General features: G+C 39.2%; 1 protein-coding gene across 1 annotated transcript in view; it reads left to right on the top strand.

Annotated features, from left to right (window-relative positions):
• Positions 1-9,178: 9,178 nt before the first annotated feature.
• Positions 9,179-23,917, top strand: part of NLGN1 (neuroligin 1) — an 835,713-nt gene continuing 820,974 nt past the window's right edge. The window contains exon 1 of the mRNA XM_081953454.1: positions 9,179-9,387. The gene's annotated coding sequence lies outside the window, so the exon portion shown is untranslated. The remainder of the gene's footprint in view (positions 9,388-23,917) is intronic.

Below are 23,917 nucleotides of genomic sequence, written 5' to 3'. Positions count from 1 at the left end.
TAGTTTATACTAAATCCTATTCTATTTTATTCTATTCTATTCTATTCTATTCTATTCTATTCTATTCTATCCTATCCTTATCCTCATCATCCTTATCCTTATCCCTAACCTAACCTAACCTTGTACTGTACTGTACTGTACTGTACTATACTATACTATACTATACTATACTATACTATACTATACTATACTATACTACAGTTTGTTGTACAGATTGTTTATTAAGATCCAACTTGTAGGCTACAATAGTCTTGAAGATTGTTTTCGTTGTTCAAATACAACAGACTCAAGGATTCCCATTCCATTAACCATCAGGTCTCATTAGGCAATTACACAAAGGTCATTATACAGGACCAGAAATTAATCAATGACATTTTAGCCAGCTTTTTTTATGCAAACACAATCCATATAATCAATTAAGAGTTTTAATTTGTCTTGCAGATTTTCCTAATACTGTGCTTAATAACTATGATGACTGAACTGAATGAAGTGTTCATCTGGAGGACACACATCTGGATAAGGCTGTACTGAAACAGGAGTTCAGTGGATCAACACTGTTGCTGCAAGACTGATACTTGAAAATAGGGTTAAAAACCTGCCGTACTTCAGATATTTCACTAAAACCCCATGTCTCTTGCCATCGGTCATGGAGGCCTAGGCTGATGGGAGTACAGACCTAAACATTTGAAAGAAAATAAGTTATCAAAGTCTACAGTGGTACCTCAATACTCATCACTAATACATTCTGGTCAGTGATGGGTTGCAGGAGGTACGCTCCGGTATGGGCGTACAGGTGCCTGCCAGGAGCACTGGGTACCGTTCCAGTACAATGCTCCAGAGGGCCCACCTGCCCACCTTAACTGTATTTGAGCTCTTTGGCGCTTCTGCGCACGCACAAGGAGCGTACGGCGCCTCCGCAATGCTCTTCGAGCAGCTGGAGTGTCACGGAGGCGTCACAGAGCATTGCAGGAGGAAAGGACGCATGTGCGTGCTGCGCGCATGTACACACATGCTGCATGTGTTCATGTGGTGGACGCTGGGCCCTGTTGCACCATACCGGTTGCACCGGGATCCAGAACCCACTACTGATTCTGGTAGATGTGACAAATGTGATGGGTACCAAGAAAACCATGTGACTTACCACGTGATCTGCTAGAAATAGCGAGTCACAAGGCAGCCGAGGTCAACAAGTTCTTCTTTGCACATTGACTATTGGGAGAAGATGACTGCTGGGTGAAGATTTCTGCTTGAAAACATGTTGAATACCAAATTCGACAAATTCTGAAAAAGTCAAGTGCCAAAGTATAACTGTAGTTAAAGAACATTCTTGCCTGGTTCATAGCAGTGGTTAAGGTGTTGAAGTGCAATGGGCAAAACATAGATTTGGAAGTTCACTGACTTTGGACTGGTCATGATCTCTTAGCTCAAGTTATCTAGCGTGAGTCTTGATGGTACAGTGGTTAAAGTACAGTATTGCAGATTTTGCCTACAGCCTGGAGTTTGAGCCTCCAAGGACTCAAGATTGATTTAGCCTTCCTTCCTTCCAAAGTTGGTAAAATGAGGGCCAGATTGTTGGGGGAAATATGTAAATAATGCTAATACATTGTAAACAAGCCAGAGAGTGGTGTAATTAGCTCTAATTGCTATAGATATTGATTATAAGAAGAAAAATTAGAGGGGGACGTGTTGGGCTCCTGAGCTTGCAGAATAAAAGTGAAATATATATAACTTTCTAATAAGTAAGGAGCTCCCAAGGGCTGTGTGCTCTCTCCACTTCTCTTCTCTCTATGTACCAATGACTGCGTCTCAAATGATCCATCTGTTAAACTACTGAAGTTTTCAGATGATACAACAGTGATTGGTCTCATTCAAGACAATGATGAAACTGCATACGGGAGGTTGAACAACTAGCCTTGTGGTGCGACCGGAACAATATGGAACCGAACACACTCAAAACCATAGAAATGGTGGTAGACTTTAGGAGAAACACTACCACACTACCATCTCTTACAATACTAGACAACACAGTATCATCAGTAGAGACTTTCAAATTTCTAGGTTCTATTATATCTCAAGACCTAAAATGGACACCTAATATCAAAAAAGTCATCAAAAAAGCATAACAAAGAATGTTCTTTCTGCGCCAACTCAGGAAGCTCAGACTGCCCAAGGAGCTGCTGATTCAGTTCTACAGAGGAATTATTGAGTCTGTCATCTGCACCTCTATAACTGTCTGGTTTGGTTCTGCAACCCAACAAGACAGACACAGATTTCAGAACTGCAGAAAAAACAATTACTGCCAACTTGCCTTCCACTGAGGACCTGTACACTGCATGAGTCAAAAAGAGGGCCGTGAAAATATTTACAGACCCCTCGTATCCTGGACATAAATTGTTTCAACTCCTACCCCCAAAATGGTGCCATAGAGCACTGCACACCAAAGACAACTAGACACAAGAACGCCATCACTCTGCTAAACAAATAATTCCCTCACCACTGTCAAACCATTCACTAAGGCTGCATTACTATTACTATTAATCTTCTCATTGTTCCTATCACCCATCTCCTCCCACTTACGACTGAAGAATTATAACTTTGTTGCTTGCATCCTTATGATTTATATTGATATTGTTTCCCGATTGCTTATTTGTACCCTGTGACTATCATTAAGCGTTGTACCTTATGATTCTTGACGAATGTATCTTGTCTTTTTACGTACACTGAGAGCATATGCACCAAAGACAAATTCCTTGTGTGTCCAATTACACTTGGCCAATAAAGAATTCTCTTCTATCTATTCTATTCGAATAAGTTAGATAAAATGATGTGAGATTATCTAGGAAGGCCCAGATAGTAGAAAAGGTACTATATAGACACAATCCAAATATCAGCAGAAGGATGCTTCATGCCTGGATGGAGAGACATGAAGAGAATGGCCCTAAGAAGAAACAAATAATCCTTGTGTTTTCTCATTCTTGGCTAGAAAGTGGTATTTAAGGTGCCTCCTACTTTTATTAGTGCTCCAGGACAGTTGGTAACTTTAATCTAAACCTTAGGAGGTTCATTCTGGAACCAACAAGCACATTAGAAGAAAAGACAACATTTTCCCAGGAGGTCTTCTTTGAAGTATCAAACCAGAAAATTAAAAACCTATCTTCATGCTGTAATCCATTTTAGGGGGCCTAAAATGGATTACAGATGGATAAAAAATGGATTTTTTATTACTCTATGCTGGAATGTTTAACTTTTTATTATACTGATTTTCTTACCTGCAGCTATAACTAATCAATTCCCAAAAACTACGAATGCTTCAAAACTTAATAAAAATGGAACTGATGTAGACCACATGCACGCACATTCATACGCACTCCATAATCTACGCTTTTCTTTTGTTTATTAAATATAACTTTAAAAAGAAGCTTTGCAAATCGTATATGCACGCGCTTTTAGCTCACAATGGAACTCTGAGAAATGACAATCTAAGGAAATAGCTTTCCAATTGTGTTCTCATACCCCAATTCTCTGAACAATGAGATCTGAAGACAGATGAAGATGCCCTGAAGTCATGCTTGACTTCTAGTGACTGTCTCTGTACAGTTTCTTTGGTAGTGTTATAGAAGCGATTTGAAGCACTCTTCTTCCAGAATGCTTTTTAAACTCCCCCGTCTAGCTAATAGTTCTGGAATTCCTGGTAGTCTCATATACAGGCATCAACCACGGAAGAATCTGCTTGTCTTCCAACTTCACACCACTTGTTTACAGCATGTGTTGCCACCTGTTCAGTTAAGTGAAAGTTACAGAAGAGTAATACATGGAATAAACTCACTAATATTCTCTAATAGTTTTAGAACATAGAATAATAGTGTTGGAAGTAAAAACAAAAGTAATTGGTTTTTTAAATCAAAGCAGTCAATTTATCCATCTCTGCCAACTTCATCCATTTTTGCAGCCATTCATCCATTGTGAGGATTGAAATGTCTTTCCATTTTTGAGTTTTACCTTGAGTGGCATGTTAAGGTCTGCATTCCCAAAAGTAGGCAAATTCAGAAGAAGTAGTCCAGGGCAAAAACTGGATTTATTTTTTTTCTTAAAGATCATTCACTTCTTTTTATATATATACAGGCTAATAAAGGTAAAGGTTTCCCTTGCACACATGTGCTAGTGGTTCCCGACTCTAGAGGGAGGTGCTCATCTCTGTTTCAAAGCCAAAGAGCCAGCACTGTCTGAAAACGTCTCCATGGTCATGTGGCCAGCATGACTAAACACTGAAGGCACATGGGATGCTATTACCTTCCCACCAAAGGTGGTTCCTATTTTTCTACTTGCATTTCTGCATGCTTTCGAACTTCTAGGTTGGCAGAAGCTGGGACAAGTAATGGGAACTCATTCTGTTATGCGGTGCTAGGGATTCGAACCGCTGAACTGTAGACCTTTCTGATTGACAAGCACAATGTCTTAGACACTGAGCCACCACTTCCGTAAGACAGGCTAATAGCTGGGTTTAATTTTAAGTGTTGATATTAATTTTAACAGAATATCAGCTATGGCATTGCTGAGGAATGGGAGAACTACATAAAAAGAATTGGGGGAAGCCCAACCTGTTTATCCAAGTTCTATAAATTAGCTTCCCATTTACAGCTCCAAATATCATTTGTATGGAACAAAAACAAATAAAATCAAACATGTCTGACTGGTTTCTGTCCCGAACTTCCTAGGGAACGTTAGTTAGCAATCTCATTCTGTTTCATTCTGTTGATCTACCAAATAATTTATAATTTCAATAACTTGGTGACTTAAATCAGTCCTTGTACTGGGTTCACTCATTGTTGAATCATAAATCAACCATAGTCATACGCTTACTAATCAATAAGCTTAGCATGCTGTAAATGCTAGGTTTTTAACTAACTTCGTTTACTGTGAACTAAATAAATGTTAAGTATTACTAGAAGAAATTATGGCCTTCCACAGTTTGGTGGCCTCTGATGGTCTGACCCTGTTGTAGATTTTAACTTCAAGGTCTGCCCTTAGCACAGGGGAGAAGTGAAATGCAATTGATGGAAACTTTGGGGAAATATGATCTACAGCTTACACATATACACTCATATCACACAATTCCCTTCTGAGTTAAGTAACATTATACAGAATAAGGAGTATGATATAGTAAGACAAAGAAATTGTAGATCTGAAATAAGATGAAAGGAAAAGACAAATCTGGTTTATGCCAGTACCGTTCACTATCCCTGGCTATACATTTCTATTTTTGCAAACCCTTTTTGCTTCCAACACATCCATCTATCATTTTGTGTTTTTGCTCTTTCAATTGTGTCCCCTCCCCATTCTCTCTCTCTGTGTGTGTGTGTTTGTGTCTCTGTGTGTGTGTGTGTCTCTCCCTCTGTCTCTCTCTCTGATTATCTCATCTACTCCATCTAGCCATGACTTTCTTGGTCTTTCGGCTCCCTCCCTCCCTTTCTTGTGATTTAGTTCTCATCCTTTCTTGAAATGCCATAACTTACAGGTCACTCAGGCTCCTGTTCAATCCATATTTGTTCTGCTTCCATTCTTCTTTCTCTTTCATTTTTTTACTTATTTCTTAAGTTTTCCATTACCACTGTATTTAGTTTACTTTTATTTTTCTTTAGACATATATCTACCTCCCACTTCCCTAGAGTGCGCAAACACCCTCTCTTAATTGAAATATTTTCACTTATTTTCAGCAAACTTATTTCACTCACCTTTCTACCAATGATTGCGGATTTTAATTTTGTTTCATTTTCTCTATATTTAATACATTTTGTACCAAATACATCTATTTGGTTTAATTTCTGCCATGTATGTATAACATTCAATTGTTCACTCCATGTTCTTTGTCAAACTCCACTATTTTGGTTTTAGATATATTAGTTTTAGATCCTTGTTCCTTCTTGCACTCTACAATGTATTTAATGTTTGCTACAAATAATTTAAATATTTAGCCAGTTCCATAGCATCACCAATATACAAATACAAATATATAAGATATATTTGAGATGTGTTATTTGGGTATATCTATATCTATATCTATATCTATATCTATATCTATATCTATCTATCTATCTATCTATCTATCTATCTATCTATCTATCTATCTATCTATCTATCTATATATCTATCTCTATCTCTATCTCTATCTCTATCTCTATATCTCTATATCTCTATATCTCTATATCTCTATCTCTATCTCTATCTCTATCTCTATCTCTATCTCTATCTCTATCTCTATATCTATATATCTATATATCTATATATCTATATATCTATATATATCTATATATATCTATATCTATATATCTATATCTATATCTATATCTATATCTATATCTATCTATATCTATATCTATATCTATATCTATATCTATATCTATATCTATATCTATATCTATATCTATATCTATATCTATATCTATATCTATATCTATATCTATATCTATATCTATATCTATCTATCTATCTATCTATCTATCTATCTATCTATCTATCTATCTATCTATCTATCTATATATATATATATATATATATATATATATATATTCGTAGATTTTCACGGGTGTAGGTATGCTGGTTTTGTTGTATTCGGGTCTTTTCCCGTGTAAGGTTGAGATTGTCTTTGCAACGTTTTGGCAGGATCTCACCTGCCATCTTCAAGCATGTGTCATGCGAACCTAGAACATTGGACATGGACCAGTTATGCACTTGTGGATTCAGCGAGTAAGCATTTAGTGTAAACCCAATCTCTTTCATAGGATTCACAAATTAAAGCAAGCCATGATTTGGTTACACATCCATAACTAACCACCAAACAAAATTTCTCCGATTATAGGTAGTGCTCAACTTATGACCACAATCGAGCCGAAAATTTATGTTGCTAAGTGAGAAATGTATTAAGTGAGCTTTGCCTCATTTAACATCTTTTCTTACCACATTTGTTAAGTGAATTCCTGCAGTTCTTAAATTAGTAACACCGCTGTTAAAATAACCTGGTTTCCCCATTTGACTTTGCTTGTCGGAAGGTCGCAAAAGGGGATCATCTGACTCCATTTATGACTGCAATTGTCATAAATATGAGGCAGTTGTTGTCAGAATGCACACAGTGTAACTATTTTGAGACAACCCAGGAGCAAAATACAATAAACAGATTTGTCTTTCAAATAGTGGTTTATCTACAAGAAATATATACATACACTTACTAGGCAAAGTCAGGCAATCAATCATCAACTATAGCATGGAAGCACACACTGAGAGAAAGATACACCCCAACAAGATCTCTCTTGTAATATAGTCTCTTAAAGTGGTAGAGTCAAATAACCCTGCTGACTCATTACTACCATTGCATCATTATTAAAACATTACAGTATTCCAGCATTACAACAGGTGGTTGGCTATTAAATCATTTCCCTGATAGTTATCAAGTAGCCGAATTTTGATCAAGTGACCATTAGGATGCTGCAATGGTCATAAGTGTGAAAAGTGGTCATAAGCAGAGGTGGTATTCAGCAGATTCTGACCAGTTCTGGAGAACTGGTGGCGGAAATTTTGAGTAGATCAGAGAACCGGTAACAGTGGGTTGTGCTCCTGGTTTGGCCCGAATCGGGCGAACCAGTAGTAGCGGCAGCAGGAGACTCTGCCCACCCACCTGGATGCTTCTGTGCACGTTCTGGTTATATGTCACTTTTTTCAGTGGTGGTGTAACTTTGAACAGTCGCTAAGTGAACTGAGATAAATCGAGGGCTACCTGCACATGGTGTTTTGGGTCCCCACCCATTTGTATACCTGTTTCGTAGTACCCTTTTCTTTCCAAAGAGAAGTTTCCCCACACTGCATTTAAGCAACGGACTGTGGCTTGCAACGTCAAAGCTGTTTTCCTTACATCGGGGGAAGACCTTTCAGGAGTAGTTTTTGGAGAAGAGAGGAATGGGGGGAGGAGTGAACAGAGGGAAAGAAATATCTCCAGAGGAATCTTCCAGGAGTTTCCCTTTCCCCACTTCTCTGCCACCGTTCCCTCTCCACATCTGGACAGATTTTGACACTCCGTCTAATGTCACAGGTGAACGGTGGGGCTTTCCCCACCAGCGCTGAAACCTCCCCCACCCTTGTGTGTGTGTTTGTGTATGTGTGTGTGTGTGTGTTCGTGTGAAAGAGAAAGGCGGGGGCGTCGGCGGCAGGACGGACGGATGGAGGGAGGGATGCGCGCGCACAGGCGCTGTCAGTCCCCGTCCCCCCCTCAGCACGCGAGACAGATTCCCACTCCTCCGCCGGGCTGAAAGGAGCGCCCTGCCTCCCTGAGATAAAAATGGGAGGCTAGAGAAAAGCTCAAGGAGGAGGAGGAGGAAGAGGAGGAAGAGGAGGAAGAGGAGGCTGTTCTGGAGGGGAAAAAGGGGGAGAAGGGGGGGAGGTATCCGCGCGCTCGCTTCGCCCAGCTGCGAGCTCGGTCGGTCGGTCGCCGTGCGCGCGGTAGCCGGGGCGCGCGCGCCCGCGCCTCGCCTCGCGCCCGCACCTCGCTCTCTTAGGTCTACAGGTAGCAGCAGCGGCAGCAGAGGCGGCGAGGGAGGAGGAAGACAATCCGGTTGCAGAAGGCTTCTTCTTCTTCTTTTGCTCGGCGTCCCGTTCATCGTCCGGATGTATAGCTGGGGAAGCCAGACTCTTCTCTTGACCAAAATCCCCGCTTGCCTCTCCCTCTCCCCCCGGGATCTTTTCTTTCCCCGCCTCCTTCCCTTCCACTTGCTTCTGGTGTTCTTTTTGTGAGGGGGGTAGGGAAGCTCCCTCTGTGTGTGTGTGTGTGTGTTTTACACACGGTCACGCACAGGTGCGCCGACCGTCGCCAACAGTTGCCTGCTGCTCCCTCGCAAAGCCACTTTTTAATTTTTCTTCCGCCTGACTTGGAAATCCCTGGATCCGTTCGGCTTGCCAAGTTTTTGCAGCGAGACGCGCCTTCTGAATTTTTTTTCTATCTCCCGCTTCTTCTTCCTCTTCTTTTTTTTTAAAGGGTGTGCATGTGTGTGCATGGCAGGGTGGGTGGAAGAGGTGTGCTGTATTGATCCCAGCAGCCGTTTTTGTAGGCAGAGAGACAGATTTCGATTTTCTTTCTCCTCCTCCTCCTCCCCCTGCTCTCAAAACCCCTCTCCCTCCTTCCCTTTCAAGACGCTAGAAATCCTGCAGGGACCTACTGGATTCTAAGGGATCAACCTTCCACGGTCTTCGGGTGAATCGCTTTTCTAAAAAAGGGGCGCTGAAGAAACATAGGCGTTTGCTTTCGAAACAAAAGCAAAACCTCCCAAATAGTTGAAAGATCTCCGGCTTCCTCGTTTTCCAAATATTGCAGAACAGATTCTAAGGAAGAGTAATGTGTTTAAGGTAAGGACCTATTGTTTCTTATCCTTTCCGATTTCGGCATACAGTGCATCTCAAATTTCCCATAACTTCTGTTTTTCTCCAGCTGAATTGTTGCTACCCCAAATAAATGCTTTTCTAGTCCTCCTCTTGGGTCTTTTGGTACCTCAATTGTGCCCCCCCCCCGAATCTTAAATCACCCACTTCTTTATTTCCCTCCCTGATTTAGGAATCATGTCTCTATGATTCAGGCTTGAGTAGAAATCCACCACTAATTTACCCCATTAAAAAACAAAACATTTCCAGGATTATCCTGTTAAATAAAGCTGCCTTTCCTTTCCCCCTCTTTTCTGAGGTGCACTTTCTGGTCCCAAACAGTTCAGAAAAAAATAATATTGCAATCCCGAGGAGTGTGCAAAATCATAAGTAGGGATGATGAACATGATGATTAGCTCTTGTCCCAGACAATTCAAAAGTGGGACTGAACTATCTTATATATATTTATGTGTGTGTGATCTGGAAATGTTCTGTAGTTTTTGTAAGTAAATTTCAGCACCATGGGAAGAGAAAAGCAGATCCCTCTAAGGCTGGAGAAAAGGAGTAAGGTTGGGTTTGTGTGTACTTTGTCTGTAGAGAGTATAAGTCTCTCGTGCTTCTTTTTAAAAATGCTAGAGGCCACTGTCTGGTTTTCAACAGCACACTTTGTCCCTTTTATTATGCCTCTTTGGTTTTAAAATGCATGATTTCTCATACGATGTCCTTCCTTAATGTTCACCCTTTCTGTAATATGCTTTGCAACCTTTAGATTCCTTAGTGATCAGCCTTGTAATAAAGTAGGTGCGTAAACATGTGCAGTGAGGATTGTGTTGGTAGACGAACAAGTGTTTCTGGGAGCAAGAAGGCGTATCTCTGAGAAGGGCAGGAATATATATATTAAAATTAAAATTTTTAAGCCCACAGCTTGAAGATGGCAGGTGTGATCCTGCCGAAACGTTGCAAAGACAATCTCAACCTTACACGGGAAAAGACCCGAATACAACAAAACCAGCATACCTACACCCGTGAAAATCTACGAAAACAAATATATATATATTTGTGTGTGTGTGTGTGTGTGTGTGTGTTTGTTTTGTATTTGTACTGATAAATAAATAAAGGGAGACTAGTATAGATCTATTGCTTATCATTATATGTTTTTTTTTGGGGGGGGTCTTCCTTTTTTGTGAATTTATGCTTCAGCATATTGTATGAATGAAGAACTAAATTAATTCTCAATGACTAGGTTAAAACTATCAATGCTTATGAGTTAGAATCCTAATATTACCAACTGGAAGATGTCTAAGAGTAACAGTCAGGAGAAAAAAAAATGAAAAATGAAAAGGAAATGAAAAGGAAATTAAGAAGAATTGGGCAAGTAAATTGAGGCAAAGGTTCAGTAAAGATGCTGTAAATTATTTTTTACCTTAGGTCAAAAATAATTTGCAAGTTTATGACTTTGAAGGTTCTTTATTAGGCATAACTCTGGAATTTTTGTTTTGTTTAATTAAACCTGTGAGTCTCCTCAAAACAGTTGAACAGTAGCATCGTGTGCGTTTGTATAAATGTGCGTTAGTTCAAAAGTGAGCTACACTATCAGATTAACGTACTTATATGAAGAAACTGTAGTCATTCAATTAATTCTAGACCAGGCACCAGTCCAATGTAGACTCTTCTTCAAAAGAACATTAATTCCTCTCTTATCAGGTCTCTCAAAGGGATTTCAACCCAGTTTAGTTTATGTATTATTACAGAACTGGGGAATTGTCTTACAAGGGAAAGAAGAATGTATGAATGTCTTTTTAAAGCAATTTTTTTTTTTAAATCTACCCTGCACTCATTGAAAATGGCTCTAAGTATCATGAAAAAAATTGTAGGCAACAGCAATTTCCTAGACATCCTTCTTGTTGGCTTCCGTTAGCCAGCCAGGAACTTTGAATTGGAATTAACTTTCCCTCAGCTGGAATGGCAGGAAACCATAAGAGCTGAGGAAGGAAGGGAAGGGAAGGGAAGGGTGGGAGGGAGAGAGGGAGGGAGGGAGGGAGGGAGGGAGGGAGGAAGATTTAGCTTTGGTCTTTCAACTGTATAGATGCTAGGTTCCTTAAACAATATGCTGTCTTTTATATCCCAGATTCTGATACTGAAAATAGCAAGGATATTTGCAAGCAGCTCATGGCTACATATTTTAAGGAATGTAATTGCCATTTTAAAAATAAATACATAAACTAAACTGGGTTGAAATCCCTTTGAGAGCTAATAAAAGCTCTATCTATCACAAATGATGTGTGCCACTCCAAAGGTAAATGTTAACCTTTTTTAATCTCGGTAGTAAAGGGTTTGTCAAGAAAAGGTAAATGGCACTTTAACATACACCTTTGGCTGTGATTTACACACAAACACACATGCTACCTGGTTCTGTATCATTAGACAACCCTAGGGAACTGAGGACACTTTAGATGTAAAGATACAATGCTTAAGAAGAAGGAGAGCTGTCAGCTTAGGCACCAAGAGACAGTACAATGTCCTTGGCTTGGACAGAGAGTTAAATCACCTGAAAAACTGCACAAAACAAGTGGGAAGCGCTGTTTAAACTGTCTGATTTCACATTTTGATTAAAAGAGGAACAGTAAGAGGCTGCTGAATGCCTGATACAAACGGAATCATTTGCAACCCTCTTAAATAAAAACAGAGGCTGTAGCATTCAGTTTTTCATTATAATATAATGAGAGCTCCTGCAATGCTTAAAACAAAAAAGTATAGGTGGTAGCCTATATACCTTCCTTATATTCCATTCTAGCTACTTTTGTTTGCATTCTTCATTACCGAGATTGTTGATTTCCCCCCCTTCCTTTCTCTTACTTGTATTTGCAATGAACAACCCAAAGATTATTCTTAGAAACGTCTGAATGACCTTCCTTGGATAAATCAGGAAAGCAATAGATCCTCCTGAGATGTTTTCTATTGTTTGTTCCAAAGAGTCCATCAAAAGATTCTATATTTACCTACGTTTTCCCTTCCTCTTCCTTCTTTAAAGCATTCTATAGCCAATGCTCGAGATGTTTATGTATCTGATTACATATGGTCATTTATTATAAATACATCATGCCATGTTTCAGTTGGAGTTCCATTTAACATTATTGACAAATCATTCATTGTAGGAAAACACCATTAGCTGTGTATACTTCATACATTACATGAGTCTCTAGGCCACTTGAGTATTGAATATGATTAATCAATGGAACTAATTTCTTAACTAGAAAATTTCCTTGTAGATTTTCTTGAAATATTTATGTGGCTTTAAGTAATAGCCCAGAAAAATGATTATGAGATATGAATTGCTTTATCATCTCTTATGAAATTGTTGTTGACATTGTAACCTGCAGAAATTAGTTTGCAGAGATTGAAATTCATCATTGCATTTCAAGGCACAGTCTCAGTCTCTGAACCCGGAAGTTCTAACTTCAGACCTTGTTTTTTATCTTGGTTGCTTCTCAGCACACCATGATTTCTGTCATGTTTAATCAGTAATGTTTGGCATTCTAATCCCAGTTTTACAATATTTTGGCTCTAGAAGTTCATGTTGCAGAGAATACATGTTCTTGCATTATCACCCTTTAACTTGCTTATTTGCTACATCTGTTTTAATTTTTGTGTATCTTGGATGGTTGTTTGCTATTTGGTAGTTCTACTCTTATTTTTATTGTTAAATTTTTATTAAATTGTCTTGCAGGCCACTTTTGAATTCTTTGAAAACTGGGTGACCTTACATATCCAATCAGTCAGTTAATCTATATTCTCACCAGATGGGAAAGGATTACTCATGTTTGTTATGGCTGAAGTAGAGAAGGATTTTGACTTAATTAAAGCCAAATGGGCATCATGAGATATTGGATAAAGGCCTGTCCAACACACACCTCCTTTTACTTCAGTGCATTAGACTTTTTTATGAATTTCTTTTCAAATTACAAAAAAAAAAATCCAGCTGGGGGAGTGAAAAATAACTTAAACTAGATTTTCCATGCCTAGTTCATCATGGGAAAAGACATTTCATACCAATGGTCGTTACTTACTTAACCTTATTTTTGGTGCCGCTACCTTCTCTTCAAGTTTCAGTAACTCATTATTTCTTGCTTGTTTATGTCCTACTCCATGTCTTGTGTAGAAAATTAGCACCCACCCAGCTCCTAGAAGAATGAAATATTTTGAGAAATATTATAAAAGGCAGAATATTATATTTCCCTGGGTGAGAAAGCGAGAAACATGCTCTTGGAAAGCAGTCCCCACCTTTCTTAATAGCCCCAGCAGGTCTGGGCTACCCTATCTACAAGACAGAAGGCCTTCAGCTCCAGGATGATGGGATTATCCTTCAAGGCAAAGCCATTCAACCACAATAGGAACTGCATTGCATCAGCCCAAATTTCAACCAAGCTTGACTCAGAAAACCTACAAAGTTAGCTAGGACTCCAGCATAGCCCCATGCGAGGCTGACAGCAACTAATAGAATATATGCCCTTGCCACAGGAACAGGAAGCTCAAAGGCAAGACCCAAGGGAGGGTAGAAATAACACTCATTCTTCACTCCACGTGTTCAGCTGCCCAGGACCTAAAACCCATGTGGTCCTGTCCATCAATAAGTCATCTTTCCAAATAGCCTCCATATTTCCAACAGCTGTCTTTCTCCCCACTTGGAACTGAACCCAAATGGATATTTCTTCCAACATTTGCATGCTTGATTAAGCCCTATCAGACCATATGATAGATCAGTCACCCTTGAGTCAGCATTGACTTCTGCTGACTGCCTAGACAAGTCCCTGTGGTTTTCTTGGCAATATTTTCGGAAGTGTTTGCCATTGCATCCTTCCTAGGGCTGAGAGAGAGAGTGTGACTATCCCAAGGTCACCTAGCTGGTTCCTTACCTAAGATTGAACTAGAAATCATGCTTTTCAGGTTCTAGTGCCTGACTACATCAAACTTGCATTTTTTTCAGGAAAGACAGCTGTTAGGAGCTGTACCCTTTATGCCTTCTGCATGAACTAGTTTGGGCTACATATTTGAATCCTCAATGTATCCAGGATTCCCTACTCCTCATTCCTTCCTTAAATTCTAGTTATTCACCAGATTGAACTATCATAAGACAGCTACATTTTGAACAGGGAGACTACGACTGTGCATTTTAGGGATTGAACTGAAAAGGTATCATTGATTTTCATTTACTTCATTCATTTCATTCATTTCCTTGTTTCAACATTTCAAAACCAGTGGATTTTTCAGATTAGCAAGATTTAGGATCAGGTTAAGAATATAAAATGACTTTTAGTGGAACAGGTAAGATCAATATCACAGCTCATTATTCCTTTTTCGACCAGTCATCTATAGCAAATTTGGAAAACTTGGAAGAGTAATATCTATCAGCTATTCTTCATAAATCTCATTGTACAAGAGAGAAAAGAATGCATGGAGGATTCTTTCAGTAATCTAGATTTTTATCAGTCTGGTGCCCTCCAGATATATGGGGGAGGAAATTTCCGAGACTTGTAGTTCCAACATAGTTGGGTGGAGCCAAGTTGCAAAAAGTTGAATGAATTGGCTAGATAGATGTATCAGTAATATGTGGTGTGAGTCAAATATTTGTGATTGGCATGGAATTACACAGTCCTGAAATAAAATTAATTAGCATAACTGCCTGATTAAGGTCTGAGGTCTGCATTCACAAAAAATCTAAGTCCTTACAGTGGTGGAAATATGATTTAATAATTTGAGGTATTTAATATCAAGACTGAATAGAAGTCCATATTCCAACTAAAGGTAAAGGTTCCCCTCGCCCATATGTGCTAGTTGTTCCCAACTCTAGGGGGCAGTGATCATCTCTGTTTCAAAGCCGAAGAGCCAGCACTGTCCAAAGACGTCTCCGTGGTCATGTGGCCGGCATGACTAAACATCAAAGGCGCACAGAACGCTGTTACCTTCCCACCAAAGTGGTTCCTATTTTTCTACTTAAATTTTTTATGTGCTTTCAAACTGCTAGGTTGGCAGAAGCTGGGAATGGGAGCTCACTCCATTACGCAGCACTTGGGATTCAAACCACGTCCCTTTAGTTGAAGAGCAAGAGATAACCTGTAGAGCAAGATACTCAAACAAAGTAAAGCAATTTTAGGTTTTATTTTGTTCTTGATTTATACGAATGCACATAAAGCAACCGAAATGTCTAATTAAAATTCAGGAAATTTAATAATAATAATAATAATAATAATAATAATAATAATAATAATAATAATAATAATAATAATAATAATAATAATAATAATAATAGTAATAAATATTTATTTCTTAGCCACACCCTCTCCCGAAGGACTCGGGGCGGCGTACAATAAAACATATGAAATAAATATATAGACAAGACATACATATTACAAAAACATATACCAAGACATGTACAAGGAGGAGGTTGGCTAATGAATAAAAACAATAAAATACAATGTTTAGAAACCCCTAAATAATTGAATACAATTAAAATACCCAAATAAAAACCCGTCAGGAGCGATATAGTTAGATCAAAGTTGAGCCAGGCCCGCTACTTGGAATAGGTGGGTCTTGAGCTTTATACGAAAGGAGCGGAGGTCAGAGGTATTCCTAATATCTGGAGGGAGGTCATTCCACAGGGCTGGGCCCGCCACAGAGAAGGCTCTACTCCTAGGCGCCGCCCCTCGACACTGTCTGGTGGACGGCACCTGGAGGAGGCCCTCTCTGTGCGAGCAGATTGGTCGCAGGGATGTATGTATAATTTGGGGCTGATTAGTCTTAAGGACAAAATATGAAATCATAATACAACTCAAAACATTTGGAAAAGATTAATTCAAGCAATCCATTAAGCAGGCCGTCCTCTTTAGCAGTCTTGAACACACGAGAAAACATCCTTAGCTCTGGTGAGATTGTCTTCTTTTAATATCTTGTTTACAACTGGAATAGCTGTAGTTCCTTTCTTTTTATTGCCTACCCCAGCATGCATGTGTGAATTATGCATGGTGCGATATATGACTCTAGCCATTTTGCTTTATAAATAATTATGGTATTATATTGTATTTGAATCATACATTGTACAGCAGATCATGGTCAAAATAAAACCAGTGAACCCAATGGCTGAGTTATCACATTGTGCTAAAGGATAATGTGATTTATTTTTGGCACAGAATATGGTGTGAGCCCATCTTTATGACTCACAAGTTAAAATAGGACTTGGCCTGATATATAAACTCACACAATGTCAGACAGTTAATTCCATGTCTGTGGTTTAAACATCTTCAGGCAGGAAGCAGCCCTTGTGGGAGAGCTTACTTGGAAGTAAATATTGTGTGATTTTTTTAAGTAAAGGATATTTTCCAAATGTTCAACCACTCAGCATTGTAGAATAGTACCAAACAGTGACGGCTGGACCATTTGCAGGAAGATCTGAACTTGAGAGAAACATCCAAGAATATCTGGAGTTGTTGTTGTTGCGAAGTCGTGTCCAACCCATCGCAACCCCATGGACAACATTCCTCAAGCCTTCCTGTCCTCTACCATCCTCTGGAGTCCATTTAAGCTCGTGCCTACTGCTTCAGTGACTCTATCCAGCCACCTCATTCTCTGTCGTCTCCTTCTTCTTTTGCCCTCAGTCTTTCCCAGCATTAGGCTCTTCTCCAGTGAGTCCTTCCTTCTCATTAGGTGGCCAAAGTATTTGAGTTTCCTCTTCAGGATCTGGCCTTCTAAAGAGCAGTCAAGGTTGATCTCCTCTAGGACTGACCGGTTTGATTGTCTTGCAGTCCAAGAGAAATCTGGGATATTGGGCTCTAATAAACAGCCAACAAATGCAGTTCTTCTGTCTTCCTGCTTCTCATACAACTCCTACTGCTTCATTTGGTTAATGGAACATGCTGTGTTACTCAACTGTGGCCTAGTATGAAGCAATGGTAGAGAAACTTACTGGGTGACCTGGGGCCACTCCCTCTGTTAGATCGGGTAATTCAGGGGTGTCCAAACTTGGGAACTTTAAGACTTGTGGACTTCAACTCCCAGAATTCCCCAGCCAGCAAATTCTGGGAGTTGAAGTCCACAAGTCTTAAAGTTCCCAAGTTTGGACACCCCTGGGGTAATGGAAAGGCACATAAGGCTAAAAGGCAACAACAGCTCTTTATTAAAGTACAACAAGTAAGAACAATCCAGCGAAGGTTGAGTCTGACAGCAGCCCTTTTATAGGGAGCTGTCAGACCCTTCGACCAATAGGATTAAACCTCTGTTCCCGCTGGAACAGAGGACCTTGGTGGAAACCACTGTAGTAGATACCAATATCTAACACCCTCTCTCTCAACAAAATCTACTTCATAGAATTGTTTCTGTGCTGAAGAATAGAAGGGAAAAGTTTTTGCGTTCATGAACAAAGAAGTCAGAATATAATTCTTAACAAAGTCAAAAGAAACAAGAAAAACAATAAAACCAACCAAATGTGGCAGGTATAAATGCAGCTGCTTGCTCTTTTTCTGAGCTGGTTAATCATAGTATGCAAATTCAGCTTAAGTTGCTAAATTGGCAGGTAGTGGAACAGAGCCTTATTTTTTTACTGGTGACCTGTGCAATTGAATGTCCTTTCCAAGTAAAAATGCAAAATTCTCCCATTTGTGTTCAGGTTTAGGGGAGATTTTAAAACAGCTTTGTTTCCATTTCAGTATCCGTAAAGAATATTGAATGAAACCTATATTCAAAGTGTGCATTTATTATGAAATATTATACAATGGTTTGGAGAGTGTAGTACTCCCTAAAGGTGGTTTAAATATATGTCAAGACATAAAAAGAGATACCCTTTCGTTGCTAAACTATTTCTTCATTGTATAACTGCTGTAGGGCCCTGAGTTTACAGTCTGTTCCAGCCTTTGCCAGTCTGGTGCTTTCCAGATGTTCTGGGGCTAGAACTCATGGAATTCCCAACACATCTGGAGTTGACCAGATTGACAAAGGCTGGTCCCTCAGTAATAACCTCGCAGTGGTAACTTATCTGATCTTTCGATATGGAGGAAAATACATCGAGAAGAGAAAGAAGGCTAGTAGGAGGCTAAAATGACCGTCCCGAATTTACCCGTGAAATAGCATCATTGATTCAGATACCAAGAACAATATAACAGGGGTTTGTATTGTTCTTCTGAATAAGTCAGGTCCACTGTGTTTAACACAAATGGTTTTGTCCTTAGGCTATCATGAGATCTTTAGTGTACCCAGAGGGCAGTAATAAGAAACCCCTTAGTACAGGGGTGTCAAACTGGATTTCTTGGAGGGCTGGATCAGCATTGTACTTGTCCTCCGCAGGCCGGCCAGGGGGGAGGAGACGGGATGGACGCCCTCCTGCAGCACCTGCCCGCCCCCTCCATTTTCAGCATTTGCTTCCATTTTTCAGCAAAACTGGCTCATATAGAGTCATCGGTTTGCTTAATGACCAAGTTGTTTGCTTAGTGACTATGGTGGTCACTTTATGACCATGATGGTTGCTTTATGACCACAGCATATACTTAATGACCACCACAAAAACTCATAAAATCATATCATTCACATGAATGATCCAATTTACAACTATCATAAGTTGCAACCATGAAAGACAGGTTCCATTATGGTCATAACTTGAGGAATTCGAGCAGATAGTTAAGGACTTTTGGGGCAGGAAAATAAGAATTCAAAGATGCCCTGAGCAGAGGAAGTTGAAAAGCTAGTAGCTTAACCAATAACTTAAATATAGTTGCCATGACTTATATTGCTATACATACTTCAGAGATAGCAACAGCATTTAGACTTCTGTATTGCCCCATAGTGTTTTTCAGCAATCTCGGCAATATAAACATATATGTTTACAATATGTAAACATATTGCCCCCAACAATCTGGATCCTCATTTTATCAACCTTGGAAGGATGGAGTCAACCTTGAGTCCCATCAGGATCAAACTCCAGGCTGCGGGCAGAGTTTAACGCCTGCAATACTGCACTTAACCAGTGTACCACCAGGACTTATGTGATGGACATCCTACAACTCAGGGACAACTGTGGAGTAGGCAAGGAGGACAAGTACTTGATGATGTCTTCATACTTGTATACCTCTTTCAGACACTGAAACACAAGTGCATGACAACCACATTTGCATGATTGCATCATCACCTACGTGGTGTCTTTATGTTACTGCTGTGGAATTCTGCTTTGGTTATCTCCAACTTCTTCCCAATCACATGTTGAAATTCAGTGACAAAACAGAAACCGAGTAACACATTTTTTTTCTTTCCTGCCTCCGAGAAATACAGGTTTATTAAACTAGCAGTAGGCTTAACACAATTAGTTTTCTTTAAAAAATGAAACAAAACCCTCCCCTAAACTGAAAATAAAGAGAGAGAAAAGCGAATTGACAAATTTTCCCCTTTCTATTCTTTTCCATCATCGCTCGTGCACTCCTGCAGCCTCAGTCTGACTTTTGATTAAAAGTGTAGCTCCCAGGCACAAGATAGATTCTTTTCCTGTAATCGCAGCACATCGAGACTTTCCAATTCTAGGGGAATTTCATTTCTCACATTTTAACAAATGTGCTCTGTATTAGCCATTATTTTAATAAGTTTTTTGTTTAGGTGTGTATGCTTCCTCTATTAATCATTTCTGATTAATCAACGAAAAGCCATTTAATAAACAAAAATACAGCTCATTAATCAGTTCAACACCTTTTAAAAAAGCATGCAGTGCAAGAGTGGCATGTTTCTTGTAAAATTATGAATCCATAGAAACCATAGAAAGTTATTTTTCCCATTTAAAGCCATTTTACTTGCAAACCAAATTATGTTCGTATCATCAATTTAAACACTTCCTGGTTTTTCCATTTGGTTATTTTTTATAGCAAGACAGCAAAAAAAGATAAGAGTACAAAAATGAAACATTGAAAGACAATGAAGCAATAAAGACAATAAAAAACTGAATCAAAGAAAGAAATGAAACCTAAACAGAGTAAAGAAATAGAAGAGAAAAAAAACATATGTTAAGCAAGGAAAAAATAAAAATACACATGCATGCATGCACAAATACAAATATACACCCCACAGGCGTGTGTGTGTGTGTGTGTCTGTGTCTGTGTCTGTGTGTGTGTGTGTAATTGCCTTTAAGCCCAAAGGTGCTTTTTCAAAAGGCAACTAGACTTTGTCCTTTTGTTTTTCCTTGAAGATGTTTTGCTTCTCATCCAAGAAGTTCCTTCAGTTCAGAACCCAAGAAACTTCTTGGATGAGAAGTGAAAGATCTTCAAGGAAAAACAAAGGAAGTCCGGTTGTGTTTTGAAAAAACATCTTTGGGACAACCATGACCTGGATAAATGAGAATCTCCATAGACAATTTGCCTTTGAGGTATTTACAGATTCATGGAAGAATAAACATTATTCTCAAGAAAGGAGGAAGAACTTTGAGAAAGACGACAAAGATTTGAAACATTTCCACAAAACCAAGATCTATAAGGAGAAACACAAACACACACACACACACACACACACACACTCATATCCACAAAGAGGGACACTATTAATATATGGAACAAATTAAAATTGCTTGATAATATGGATGCAAAACTTTAAAGAGGCCATCACAGAAAAACAAAGGGAAATAATCAGTAAAATCTAAGCTATAATTTGAGGGAAAATTGGTAGAAAATATATTTCAGATGTTATGTAACTCTGTCAATGCTTAACACAATACAAAAATCACCTAGCCAGAAATGTTGAAAGCGCTAAACAAAGAAGGAGTATTTTATCACATCTGGTGATGATGCAAAAATAAAAGTCTAAAAGTATTAGAAGGAAGTACATAAAAACATTCAGAAAAATGTAAACTGAAATTGGAAATATTTATATTGGGAATAATTCTAGAAAATAAATGAAAAGCATCACAATTGACTGACATATATGTTGGTAGCTGGTAAAAAAAATGGCCCAATACTGGAAAAGTGAAATTTTGCCAATGATGCAAGATTGGAGAAACTAAAATTAGATGGTATGCAATTATTACCCAGATGCTGATAAGAAATTTTTGTAAATATCCAGGTTGTGATTGGATAATGGGTTTGCATGTCATTATCCCCTTCAAAAATATACTTTTATGTAACTTGGAGTAATTTACCAACATTTGGGAATCACTTTTTTTAAACTTCAAGATTCACTTTCCAAGATTTAAAAAATAAACAGTATTCTATTTTTTAAAACAAAGAACTGTTTTCTTTTCAAAGTTGAATTAAGTTATCCACACATTTTCCTCAACCTGGTACAGGTAGTCCTTGATTTATGACTACACTGGAGCCTGCCCATTACGGTCATAAGTCATAAAGTGGATCACCACATGACCAGACCTGTTTTTACAACTTTTTTTGTGGCAGTTAAATGAATGTGGCTGCCATAAAGTGATTGTATAGTGGATATATTGTTCACTGTGGAGCATTTTTGACCAAAAATAGATATAAATGCAGATTTTTGGTAAAAATATCATAAAATGTGATCATATGACTGCAGAATACTGCCATAAATTTAACAATTAGACACAGGGACAGTCTTTTTCTCCTCAGACCATCATTCCACTGAACGTCTAATTGTCACAGTTCTGTCTAATGTCTATGTGTTTTTGCCCATGTATTACAAGAAGTATTATTATTTATCCTTCTTATTATCTTTCTCAATCCTCTCTCTTATTGGTATGATGACGATGAAGATGATCTTCATCATTATTCTGTTTCTTTGCATGTACACTGAGAGCTCCTGCATGGGCAACAAATTCCTTGTGTATCTAATCACACTTAGCCAAATAAAGTATTCCATTCCATTCCATGTGAGCCAGCGACTGAGGGTCCGACATGCAGGTGGGGCATCCATCAGAATTTCAGAATTGGGTCATAGGTATCTTGGGGAAGGGTGTTGGTTGCAGTTTTGAAAGGTCTCCAAGAGCTACCTATACTCCATATATAGAAGACAACTACTCTGTGTGGGTTGGTCTAGTACAGTGGTGGGCAACCTTTTTTTTCAACTGAGCCAAATCTCGCCAAAACCACGATTGAAATTTATTTTGAGAGCCACATTTTTAAAACCGAAAATACATAGGATGGTACACTGTTTTTAGTTTCAATAAACTCTGGCATTTGAAGCACGCAAGTCTTAAAGCTGTCAAGTTACAAGATCCTTGCACCCCTAACCCTTTAGAAAAAAAAAAAAACCAGGGGTCTTCAAACCTGACAGCTTTAAGACTTGTGGACTTCAACTCCCAGAATTCCTCCTCCAGTCATATTGGCTCAGGAACTCTGGCATTGAAGTGTGCAAGTCTTAAAGCTGTCAAATTGCAAGACCCTTGCACCCCTAACCCTTTAGAAAAAAAACCCAGGGGTCTTCAAACCTGACAGCTTGAAGACTTGTGGACTTCAACTCCCAGAATTCTGAGAATTGAAGTCCACCAAGGGCATCAATCATATTAGCCCAGGGATCTGCAAAATTGGCTCTTAAGACTGGTGGACTTCAACTCCCAGAATTCTGAGAATTGAAGTCCACCAGTCTTAAAACAGCCAACTTTGCAGACCCCTGTGTTAGCCCAAAGCCTGGTGCTGGGCCTTGCTCCCCCATTGGTGGAGCCCCAAGAAGCAAGGAGGGAGAAAAAGGGACGGAGGCCAAGGAGCTTCCCCCCCGCCCCCTCCCAGCAAAAATATAACCGGGGAGCCGGGCGGGCAGTAGCAAATTAGCCAATCACGCCGCGTGGGCAGTAGCAAATTAACCGATCACGCGGCGTTATCGGCTAATTTGCTACTGCCCGCCCGGCTCCCCGGTTAGATTTTTGCTGGGAGGGGGCAGGGGGGAAGCTCCTTAGCCTCCGTTTCTTTTTCTGCCTCCTCGCTTCTCGTCCTCGCCCGACTTCAGGATCCTCCCTAATCATTGTGGGTTGAAAAGAAAAAAGGAAAAGGGGCGCTTTTTTTGAAGTGCCCGAGAGGAGGGAGGGGAGCGGGCGCCCGGCACACAGAAGAGCCTCATTAAAATGTGTAAAGAGCCGTATGTGGCTCACGAACTGCGGCTTGCCGACCACTGGTCTAGTAGTACTACATGGTCTAACACTTTAATTTGTGAGTGTGGCAACCTTGACTAGACATTAAGCGCTTGCAGCTAAATATATCCGATGGGTACTTGATTAAAGGAACCTCGGGCCTTACATATTAGCTAAGAAGATTTATTTCAAATCAAAGTTACAGTAACTGAAAAATAAACTCTATACATTTTTATTACAAGATCATCTTCCTATAGATTGGACCTTTGTCAGTGAAAAATTATTATGCTATTGCTTTCCTAAAAATCAGTTTTGTTTTACAGTATGTCCCTGCATGGTTTGCAATAATTGTGCAGGGGGGGCAACTCTAAAGCTGTAAAGTAGTCCAAGTTTCTCCTCCCCTTAAGATTTAGGATTTGTTATACCATGTTCTTCACAATGTCCATTTCAGCTTCAGCTGATAATGAAATAAAT

Source organism: Natrix helvetica (assembly GCF_964273705.1).
Source record: "Natrix helvetica genome assembly, chromosome: 5".
Taxonomy (NCBI): Eukaryota; Metazoa; Chordata; class Lepidosauria; order Squamata; family Natricidae; genus Natrix; species Natrix helvetica.
The sequence above is the reverse complement of the archived record's forward strand: the minus strand, read 5'-3'. Positions and strand labels throughout refer to the sequence as shown.